General features: G+C 45.6%; 1 protein-coding gene across 5 annotated transcripts in view; it reads right to left on the bottom strand.

The window, feature by feature from the left end:
- NAP1L1 (nucleosome assembly protein 1 like 1) overlaps positions 1-7,452 on the bottom strand; it is a 45,093-nt gene extending 37,641 nt beyond the window's left edge. For 4 of the 5 annotated variants that reach the window (XM_075856991.1, XM_075856988.1, XM_075856989.1 and 1 more), the window contains exon 1: positions 7,308-7,452. The gene's annotated coding sequence lies outside the window, so the exon portion shown is untranslated. Of the gene's footprint in view, positions 1-703; positions 724-7,307 lie in introns of those variants that run through there. The other variant, XM_075856987.1, reaches the window with a different exon arrangement.
- Positions 7,453-12,347: the final 4,895 nt, after the last annotated feature.

Consider the following 12,347-nt stretch of genomic DNA (forward strand, 5'->3'; position numbering starts at 1 on the left):
AGCCTCTTTAAGCACAAGATACAGCTTCTATTTCTATGTATCCAGGATACAAGCGATGCATCTCAGAGTACATATTTATTGCTTAAAACAGTTACTTTTTTTATTTTATAAAACATGTTCAAAAGGCTTACATAGCCTTTAACTGTACCATTTGCCATTTTAGCTATAGTAAGATAGCTCACGCTTGCCAACTTCCTGTTTAGCGTCAATCTAAGGTCTTATTCGCACAAACTTATTGCGTTTTAACAACGGACAACACACTGACTCATGCAGCTCAATGGGCCTATTTACACATCAGTTCCACTTTTTATTCACGGTGCGTGTCCATTTTGAAAAACAGTGTACCCTATTCTGGTCCATTTTTTGCAACCCAGACTTGCCTATTCGTTTTTGGGTGCGTGATAAAGGGACTTTTCACAAGAGACGCGATATGTGCTCTGTCACATTTGGGGGGGGGGGTCTTCTACTACAATTGTAAGAAGATGAGCAGTTTTGGGTTTTAATTAACGGTTAGCTATACGCATCAACATTAAAAGAAAAGAATGCTAGAAATAGATCACTGTGTACTGAATCTATATAGGAGTTTCGCTTTACTAAAATAGAATATCAAAAAAGTTAATTCTAATTCATTAAGGACTAGTACATGCAATGTAACAAACTACTGATCAAAATTAGTTTTTTTTTGTTTTTTTTTTAATTTTACCTTCATTGTGTGTGATCTGCAGCTCCATGTATACCTCTGAACAAAGCTGAAGCCTCCCTCTTGCGGCTAAAGTTTCCACCTCATTTGAATCACCAATAAGGAGCTAAGTAACATGTAGCCAATCAGCAGCTTCCACACAACCTGTGTATGAGGCTGGGAAATCCTTTCAGGCTCTAACTCCAAAACCACTATATAAATAAGGGAAGCAGCGCTGAATGACAGTGGGAGGAATTGAACATTTTCTGCTGAAAGAAGGCATTTACAGGGCACAACCACTGACGTATTTCCATCTTGTGGGGGTCACTAGAAGCCTGGAGCATATGGTAGTCTGCAGTTTAACCCCTTAATGACTAAGAAGTATTTATTGTTTTTTCACTGTCACATTCTAAGAGTGATACCTTTGTTTTACTTTTCAGTCGACATAGCCCTATAAGGGCTTGGTTTTTTGCAGGACGAGTTGTATTTTTCAATTGCACCATCTTTGGGTGCATAATATATTGATTAAGGCCTCATGCACACGACCGTATTTTTTCCCACCCGTAAATACTGGCGTAAATACGGGTCCGGTGTCACACGTATTCCACCCGTTTTGCACCAGTATTTACGAACCCATGCCCGTAAATATGGGTCCGGTGTCACCCGTATTCCACCCGTATTTACGGGCACGTTTTTGGCGGCAAAATAGCACTGCACTAATCGGCAGCCCCTTCTCTATCAGTGCAGGATAGAGAGAAGGGACAGCCTTTTCTGTAATAAAAGTTAAAGAAATTCATACTTACCCGGCTGTTGTCTTGGTGACGCGTCCGACATCCCTGGATGACGCGGCAGCCCATGTGACCGCTGCAGCCTGTGATTGAGCTGTGATTGGCTGCAGCGGTCACATGGCCTGAAACGTCATCCAGGACGTCAGGCCGGATGTCGAGAGGGACGCGTCACCAAGGCAACGGGCGGGAGACCGGACTGGAGGAAGCAGGAAGTTCTCGGTAAGTATGAAAGTCTTTTATTTTTTACAGGTTTATACTGATCGGTAGTCACTGTCCAGGGTGCTGAAAGAGTTACTGCCGATCAGTTAACTCTTTCAGCTCCCTGGACAGTGACTATTTACTGACGTCGCTTAGCAACGCTGCCGTAATGATGGGTGCACACATGTAGCCACCCGTCATTACGAGAGCTCCATAGACTTCTATGGACTGTCCGTGCCGTTATTACGGCCTGAAATAGGACATGTTCTATCTTTTTCAACGGCACGGGCACCTTCCCGTGAGAAAACGGGAAGGCACCCGTCGCCAATAGAAGTCTATGAGCCCGTTATTACGGGTCGTAATTACGACCCGTAATAACGGGAGTTTTTACGGTCGTGTGCATGAGGCCTTACTCTTATTAACTTTATTTTAGGAGGGAATTGAAAATAAAGAGCTATCCCAGCATTGTTGTTCGCGTTTAACATTTACGCTGTTCACTGTGGCATAAACATGTTACCTTTATTCTATGGGACGGCGCAATTACAGGGATACCAAATATGTAAAGGTTTTATACGTTTTCCTATGTTTGCACAATAAAAATCTTTTTTAAAAAAAACAAAAAGTTTTTTGCATCGCTGCATTCAAAGAGCCATAACTTACTTTTGTGTCACTGTAGCCTTGTGGGCTGTTTTTTTTGCGGGACAAGGTGTAGTTTTCATTGGTAATATTTTGGTGTGCATGGTACATTGACACACACCCCCCCCCCCCCCCCACCAAAAATAAAATTTGTTTTTTTGGACACCGTTCACCCAGTGGTTTAACCCCTTGACCATTCTGTTTTAAACCTTAATGACAAGCTATTAAGTTTTTCCATCGTCTCATTCCGAAAACTATAACTTTTTTTTTTTGTGTCGCCATAGCTGTATCAAGGTCTTGTTTTTGCAGGACAAGTTGTATTTTTTAATAGCACCATTTTGGGGTACATAGAATTTATTGATTACATTTTATTAACTTTTTTTGGGGGAGTAATGGAAAAACAAATTTCGCACATTTGCGTCTTAGATTTACACCGTTTACTGTGTGGTATAAATGACATGACCCACTGAAGGTTATTACGATTGTGGGGATACCAAATTTATATAGATTTTGTAGGTTTTGCTACTTTTATACAGTAAAAACGTTAGAAAATTTGTTTGTGTCGCCATGTTTTAAGAGCCATAATGGTTTTATTTTTACACCGATTAAGCTGTATGAGGGCTTGATTTTTGCAGAATGACTTCTACTTTTTATTGGTACCATTTTGAAGTACATGCAACTTTATCAAATGTTTTGGAAGGCCGGATGAACAGAACACAGCAAGTCTGGCATGGTTTGTTTATTTTATTTTTTACGGCGTTCACCATGCGGGTTAAACAATGTAATCGCTTTATAGGTGGGGGTCGCTACAAACGCCGCAATTTCATATTAAAGTATTTTATAAGAGAAAAAGTGGGTTTAACATTTTTTTATTTATTATTAACTTTATTAAACTTTTTGATAACTATTTTTAGTCCCACTAGGGGACATCACTATGCGATCTTCTGATCGCTTTGATAATACATGGCAACACTTCTGTATTGCAGCGTATTATTGCCTGTCAGTGTAAAACTGACAGGCACCTGCTAGGTCATGCCTAAGGCATGGCCTAGCAGGCATCCACTACAGGCAAACCTGGGGGCCTGTGTTAGTCCCCTGGCTGCCATCAGTACCCTACGATTGCAGGGTGCCGATGGGGTGAGAGGGAGCACCCTCCCTCAAAAACCACTTGGATGCGGCGCTCACTATTGAGCGCCGCATCTAAGGGGTTAAAAGGGTGAGTTGTTGAAAGATCCCACCCATAAGAGCAGGTGCCCGGCAGTCTTTAGACCACCTGACACCTGCTTTAGCTAGCACAGGACACCCGTACCAGGCTTATGTCATAGCGTCGTGAAAAGGTGGCGCTCTGGCATAAGTATCCTTAATGGCCGCCATGAAAAGGCGTATAGGTGGTAGTTAAGGGGTTAATTAATGTGTCAACTTCGTTTGAGTCATTAAGATCGCGGTGATACCATATATGTGAAAGCGTTAATTTATTTTTTTTACATTTACTAAATAAAACTACTTTACACAAAATCAAATCCACTATTTTTCTTAGTCCCACTAGGGGACTTCACTTTCCAATCAGATATAATGCTTTGGTTTGCCAGAGTATTGCCTGTCAATGTAAAACCGACAGGCCGGCTGTGTGACAATCGCGCTCCTGATCTCGTGGGTACAGTGGCTGTACCCACGAGACCTGAGTGACATATCCGCAACGATGTGGGAAATAGCATGCGCGCTAAACTGTTTCCATAACGGACATTCGCTTCTATGGGAGTTACGAAAATAGCAAAGCTCAGCGAGCCATGTTGTTTTCTACATACATGGTCAGAAATTGCAAGTGGCAGCTGGCACACAGAAGGGAAGAACGGGTTTAGGGGGCCCCGTTCTAGAGATACATCTGGGACCTGCCTGACAATTGTGGCATATACATTAAAAAGAAACCAAGATATGATTTAAAAGAAAGTGCCAAGTCAAAGCAACTGAAAACCAGAGGTGGATACTCTCACCTTTTCAACAGCTAAGTCCTAGGAACAAAAGTACTATCCATTACTAACACCTCAGCAGACAGACAAGTTACCCAGGTAGGTAAAGCAGCCCTGAGCAATCCCTGCAAGCAGCAGCCAGGACACAGGATGTATTCACACGCTTATGCTCCGGGGTAAATAACCGCAGCAGCCAATTTATTTTATTAGAGGACCGGTCACTAGTTTATGAAGGCCCTATCTACTAGTGTATTAGGCGCTATGATGTTGATGACTAGCGTATGTTTTCCCCAGAAATGTTTATTATTTGCAGAGTTAGGGCCTGTCCACATCAGCATCGTGTTTCTCTTCAGGTGTTCCATCTGAGCTTTACATAAGGGGAACCCCTCAACGGAAAGGCAAACAGAAACCATAGCTTCCGTTTGCATCACCATTGATCTAAATGGTGATGGAAACTTTGCTAACGGTTTCCTTTTGTTACTGTCCCGAAAGGGTTCCTTTTCTTGACAGAATAGCGCAGTCGACTGCGCTATTGATTCCGTCAAAAAAAACAGAACCCTTTACGGCACCCGATACTCCCGCCGCCATGGAACAGATAAATTCACCTTCTCATCTTCTGGTCCGTGGTGGTGGCAGAGCTGCACATGCACACGCTCCTCTCCAGCTCTTGCTGTGACACTGTCCGTAGCGGATTAGACACTGTTACAGCGATTTTACACGACAACTTGCCAATAACACGCCTCATTGACAATTCAGGGGGTTAAACATTGGGCGCCAAGTATAGTGTCACCGTTATCTAAATAAAGGAGGACTAAAAATTTGTGAGACCGTTTGTCCAGCCCTGCCTATTACATGGTACACTCCGCTGCACACGTATGGGCAGGTGAAGAGGTTCTCTTTAAACACTTTCTAATAAACCTACTGTTAAAGACCTGTCACTAGGTCATATAAGTTCAACTGATTTACTGACCCAAAGACGGCTCTCCGATGCCGGCGTTTTTTTTAAATTTTTACTGGACCGTCCATTCCAAAGATATGGCCCACTGTTGAGTTGGCTACCTCTGCCCACTTGCTGTAGCTAGCCAACAGGGAGTGAAATGCCTTGTGCTGATTGGTCATAATCAGAGACAGGGAAGCTAGCTCCATCTCGTTGGCTAACTATAGCAAGAGAGGGAGCCGACAACAGTGAGCCACATATGGAATGGGGGAGGGGTTCAAAGAAAAGAAAAAAAGTGCTTGAGTCAGGGATTCAGGTCAGTTAACCTGTTCAACATATGACCTAGTGACCGGTCTTTTTTTTTTTTTTATAAAGGGAGTCTGACAGCTTTGTCCCCCTCTCAACCACTCACACCACACTAGTTATCTATAGGGCAGTGGCATTCCTCCATTACACAGCTAAGTTCTTACACAAGTGTAAAAAAGTACTTTATTGTACCACACGCATTACGTAAACTAGACCGCAAGAATCCACGACCGGGCATCCTAAGTTCTAATACCTACCATCCCTCCCAAGTTGAAAGATCAATCTAGCCATCTTCAGCATCATAGGCCGTTCCATACAGAATCTGTCAACTGCCTCAATATGCCAAACCCTTGTATACAGCTCATGGTGGCACAATAAGAGTACTTTACACTTATGCGACAACGAAGCTGTGTAACAGGAACGTTACCACCGATTTCCATTATACCTAACTAGCAAGGTCAGCGTTTGGGGGGGGGGGGGGGCAGATGGACAAACGAGACCCCATTTAAAGTTATTTTTCTGCCCTCAATGGTTCAATGTGATACTACATCGCACATCTGTGACAGGTCGCAATGGGTGCAACATCACTGAAGTCCAGTTGTTGCACCAAAGCTTGAAGGTAACCAGTGGCTGACCAAAGCAGACATTAAAAAGCTCTATTTGATTGAAGCTTCCACTTAAAAGTAGTCCATCACCAGGACTGATGCTATTTAGACAAGAAACTCCATTTCCTTTTGATCATCCCTTTATAGGGAAAAGTTAACCTTTACACATGTCATTTATGGTTGGAAGTGAGGTCCATGCCCTGTGGCCCCCAGCACTTGCTACAATGAAGGGCTGCAGTGCTTCTCCATGCCTTTTTTTTTTCTCAAGTCAGTCATTGGAAACTCCCATGCAATGGGAGATTTTTATGGGACAGAACTAATCGTTTTTGATACTATAGATAAATCATTAATCTGACCCGAACTAATCTGATCAGGAGAAGGCCAAAGATAATCAAGAACGCCACGGTACAGCAGTGAAATAGGATCAGGCGCTTCAATAACATGGCAGGATGTGTTAGACAATGACAAAGTCAACTGTGGTTTAAATAGCAATTGACAAAAGTTCCGGCCTACAGGACAAGACTGGAAGCAGGATGACACCGCTATGATCACTCTGGTCAGGGTAACTTGCCACATACAGCTCAGTAGTCATAGCGTGAGCCCATCCAGGATGAGGAGGCCGCCGACACCACGTGGTGGACCAGCCACAGGGTCACTGCTGGTTCCGGCAGGAAGAGAACAGCACGTTGCAGCAGAGCGTGGATGTGCAGAACCGCATCCGCTACTCGGTGCGATCAATACAGTAACACGTGTAGCTCTCTGCGGGTTTTCCGACAATGCCGCTACGTGTGTGCGACATCATCCGAGACAGGCCGCTCAGGGACTCTATGCACCTGCCTTTACATGCCAACATCATAGAGGGCACCGGTGACGCCCTTAGTGTTACAGGGCTTAATGGCCTTCGGTGTCAAGACCTAGTACCGGGCGCTCCCCGAGAAAGATGCTTTGTATAGATTTGCCTAGTAGGACCTGCAGCCCGCGGCCTGTCTGTCCTACCAGGACATCGCCCAGGCATCCAGGAGCAGCAACACAACGTGCGCAGCAGACATACAGGCTGACACTGGAGGGAGTACCTACGCCCTAAGTCACCGCTGCCTGCGGCTACACACGCGGCAACTCACGTCACACCGAGCCCTAAAAACCCACATACCATGAGCCCCCGCTCAGGAAATAAGCGACAAGAGCTCTTACCGGGGTGACAGAGCGAAAAGTCCGCTGCCGCCGCGCAGTTTGACTGGAGGAAGAGAGAGCGCCCCTCTAGGATGGCGGCAAAATAATAAGAGGAGCAGATAGCCCGCCGCCCGCGCTCATATACAACGGGAGGCGTCAGCACGTACTCCCCCCCCCCCCCCATTGTCTCCATGGTAACGTGCGCCGGCCGCCTCGGTTCGCGCTCCTTTCGGGAGGGCGTGTCCAGGCGCGTACTAGTGCCGGAGCTGTCAATGATGGCTGAAGCGGTAACCCCTTGTGTGCCGAGAGTCAACTTGTCTACACAGGTCTAGATAGACAAGCGTTCATACTCTGCGCCTCTAGCCTCTTCATGTAACAATATGGCCGCTCATAGTAAACCTGCACTGTGGTGAGAACATTCCTCTGGGTCACCACTACTGTAAGGTACAGTGTCTGCTGATTCTTCAGGCTGGCTCCACACATCTGACTTCCCTTTTGTCCTCATTCACACACTGACATATTTCTCATGGATGATAATTGTTTACACAGGACAATGCAAGTTATATAAATTTCACCTCAGTCCTGATGCCAACATTTCATGTTACATAACTATCAGACAAAATGAACAACCCCAATGTTTTTTTTGTCACAATTCCCAGCGTTCTACTCATAATCTGAAAATTTGATCTCCTGTGTTGATTTTTTTAAACTAAATAGTAGTAATCTGAGGTTAGGCTTCATACAGAGGCCTAAGGCTATGTTCACACGGGGTATTTTGCCGAGTTTTTTGATGCGGAAACCGCGTCGCAAAACTCGGCAAAAACGGCCCGAAAATGCCTCCCATTGATTTCAATGGGAGGCGTCGGCGTCTTTTTCCCGCGAGCAGTAAAACTGCCTCGCGGGAAAAAGAAGCGACATGCCCTATCTTCGGGCGCTTCCGCCTCTGACCTCCCATTGACTTCAATGGGAGGCAGAGAAAGCGTATTTCACGCTGTTTTATGCCCGCGGCGCTCAATGGCCGCGGGCGAAAAACGGCACGAAAATCGGCGTGCAGGGAGAGGAAAATCTGCCTCAAAGTTCCAAACGGAATTTTGAGGCAGATATTCCTCCTGCAAAATACCCCGTGTGAACATAGCCTTACAGATCCATAATACATCACCTATAGAAATCCATGGGCACATACTGTACCTCCAATTTCATATGGCATAGAGTTATTTTCTGTCAGATAATATACTGAATCTGTGAGAGAAAAGTGCCATGTCCCATGACATGCTGTAAAATGGAATATAGCATTGCTACTAGTGGAAAATAGGGTGCACACAGCAGATAATGGAGTACCTCCAGCCAGGGCCGGCCTTAGGAAAGATGGCGCCCCGTGCAAAATTATCTTTCGGCACCCAACCCCATAATAAAAAAAATGCCCCATAAAAAAAGTATAATGCCCCATATAGTGCCCACACAGTATAATGCCCCTTTAGCGCCCCCCCATACAGTATAATAATATTTAATAATATATTATAACTCCTTCAAGGACACAGTATTTTGTCCTCTGTGCACACACAGTATTATGCCCCCTAAGTGCCACACATAGTATATTGCCTCCTGTAGTGCCCCTACACAGTATAATGTCCCCTTCCCCTGGCTGCCACACACAGCCCCCTCCCCTTGTTGATAGTGCCCTCCTGTAGATTGTGCCATAGTCTCCCTGTAGACAGTGCTATAATTCCCCACCTCCCCCTTGTAGTTCGTGCCATACAGCCCCCCATCTCCCCCTTGTAGACAGTAGCCCCAAACAAAACGAAAATTGTACTCACCAAGGCCCCGTTCCCACGACGAACTGAGATGCTCCACGCCGTTGTGATGATCCTGTAGCCCAGTACAGAGTTTCCCAACCTTTTCGGACTCGAAGCACCACTAGAAAAATAAAATTTCCTCAGGGCACCCCTACCAAATATTTTCTTTAAGCCATTGAAGCTAAAGCGAAAGACGCAGGCAAAAAAGCACTCCAAACGGGCGCCGCAGGTATTTTCTGCCTCCTATTAATTTCAATTGGAGCTCAGAGGTGGAAATCACTTGAAGACTATCAGCCCCCCACTCATAGTAAAATTACCATCAGCCCCCCACTCACAGTAAAATGGCCATCAGCCCCCCACTCACAGTAAAATTGCCACACAGCCCCCTTGTAGGTAGTGCCACACAGCCCCCTGTAGGTATTGCCACACAGCCCCCTTGTAGGTAGTGCCACACAGCCCGCTGTAGGTATTGCCACACAGCCCCTGGTAGGTAGTGCCACACAGCCCCCTGGTCGGTAGTGCCACACAGACCCCTGGTAGGTAGTCCCACACAGCCCCTTGTAGATAGCACCCCCCCCCCTTCCTGTAGATCGTGGCACTGTAGCTCTCTGAAGGAGCGGAATACCCCTTTGGCCGGGGATTCCACTCCTGGAGCGATCCGTTTGATGTCTCTGTACATATATGGACAGTGACATCAGGGGTAACTCCTGGAGTGGAATCTCCGGCACTGTTGTGGTTGGGGATTCTGCTTCAGGAGTTGCCCCTGATGTCACTGTCCATATATGGACAGAGACATCAAGCGCTCCGTCCAGGAGTGGAATCCCCGACCACACTGGGATTCCGCTCCTTCAGGGAGCTACAGTGGCGCTAGTAGATAGCAGAGCAGGGAGATACCCCCGACGGGCGCCCCCATGCCCGGTGTCGCCACTAGCAGCCGCTATGGCTGCTACAGCGGTAGCGACGCCACTGAGTGCAGAAGCGCCCTGGTGGAAAGGCGGCTGCTGAGTCGCCGGGCCCAGGCGCTTCTGAAACAAGCAGGGAAGGGAGCCAGCGCCTCAACCCCTTCCACCTGCTGGAGTGATTCACCCTGTGCCCTAATACAGGGCCCTGCCTCCGGCTCCCTAATACAGAACCGTAGGGACTTCATGTGCCGCCATACAGGCTCCTTGCCCATGGCACTACACAAAGCAACAGCCCTCTACACTTTGGACACTAGACATGTGGCATTTATAGTATCTTTAGGAACAACACAAATTGCAGTTGACTTTATACAGATGTAGCAAAACTTAACTTGACTCTTAACACGTTAAATACTAGTTAATCACATTCCCAGATAAGTGAGTGTAAATCTCAAGTGACATTTATCTTGACTTCTGTTGGAGTGCTATGTAAAAAAAAGTCAAAAGTTTCCCTGTACAACTTGAGTTGTGCCACTTGCTTGAAGCGGGCATGGCAAATCAGTCTATCTATTCAATCCATCCAGCCCTTGCTTAACCCTTTCCGGCCCACCCCACTGCGTAAAATAATGCGCTGATGCACGCAGTGCCATTGGCAGGATTACACTGACAACCCTATTCTGTACTGTGACTGGGAACTGAAATAATCAATTCCCTGTCAGCATAACCCCTAAACACAGCGCTCATATTGAGTACTGTGTCCTCGTATAGTGGTTGCTAGGGAACCCTGTCACTTACAGAGGCTCTGTCACCAGATTTTGCAACCCCTATCTGCTATTGCAGCAGATAGGCGCTGCAATGTAGATTACAGTAACGTTTTTATTTTTAAAAAAAAAGCATTTTTGGCCAAGTTATGACCATTTTTGTAGTTATGCAAAAGAGGCTTGCAAAAGTCCAAGTGGGCGTGTTTAAAAGTAAAAGTACAACTGGGCGTGTATTATGTGCGTACATCGGGGCGTTTTTAATACTTTTACTAGCTGGGCGTTCTGATGAGAAGTATCATCCACTTCTCTTCAGAACGCCCAGCTTCTGCCAGATCACGCTGTGACGTCACTCACAGGTCCTGCATCGTGTCAGACGAGCGAGGACACATCGGCACCAGAGGCTTCAGTTGATTCTGCAGCAGCATCGGCGTTAGCAGGTAAGTCGATGTAGATACTTACCTGCAAACGCTGATGCTGCTGCAGAATCAACTGTAGCCTCTGGTGCCGATGTGTCCTCGCTCGTCTGACACCATGCAGGACCTGTGAGTGACGTCACAGCGTGATCTGGCAGAAGCTGGGCGTTCTGAAGAGAAGTGGATGATACTTCTCATCAGAACGCCCAGCTAGTAAAAGTATTAAAAACGCCCCGATGTACGCACATAATACACGCCCACTTGGACTTTTACTTTTAAACACACCCACTTGGACTTTTGCAAGCCTCATTTGCATAACTACAAAAATGGTCATAACTTGGCCAAAAATGCTCGTTTTTTAAAAATAAAAACGTTACTGTAATCTACATTGCAGCGCCTATCTGCTGCAATAGCAGATAGGGGTTGCAAAATCTGGTGACAGAGCCTCTTTAAAAAGGCTCTGTCACCACATTATAAGTGGCCTATATTGTACATGATGGGATCGGAACTGTAATGAAGATCACAGCAGTGTTTTTTTATTTAGAAATACGATCAATTTTGACCTATATTAGATTTATGCTAATGAGTTTCTCAATGGACAACTGGGCGTGTTTTACTATATGACCAAGTGGGCGTTGTACAGAGGAGTGTATGACGCTGACCAATCAGTGACCAATCAGCGTCATACACTTCTCTCCATTCATTTACACTGCAAATAGCGATATAGCTATATCGTTATGTGCAGTCACATAAACACACTATAACACTACTCATGTGTCATGACAATGAATATACATTAGCTCCAGCCAGGACGTGATGTCTATTCATTCTCCTGACCACTTCTGTAGCGTCTCTGTGAGACTACAGCACAGCGAGATCTCGCTGTGAATGACAGCTTACAGCGTAATCTCGCGAGACTACTATATATACATATATTTTTTTACAATTGACCATATTTAGAATTTTGTTACTTTGGGGGTTCAGGTTGGGCTATGTTCACATCTGCGCTAAGAACTCAATGCTGTAACCATTTCATCACATGATGGAAAACAACTGGACTTAAGACATGGGATTAGTCGGGTTTCCGTCATGGTGTCTGTCATTTTACTGAAAGACTAGCACAGAATGCTGCTCTATTTTTTACAGCATTTATGATGGAATTGACAACAGTAGCACCTAACGGAAGCTCCAACGC

This window comes from Rhinoderma darwinii, chromosome 3, assembly GCF_050947455.1.
Source record: "Rhinoderma darwinii isolate aRhiDar2 chromosome 3, aRhiDar2.hap1, whole genome shotgun sequence".
NCBI classification, from domain to species: domain Eukaryota; kingdom Metazoa; phylum Chordata; class Amphibia; order Anura; family Rhinodermatidae; genus Rhinoderma; species Rhinoderma darwinii.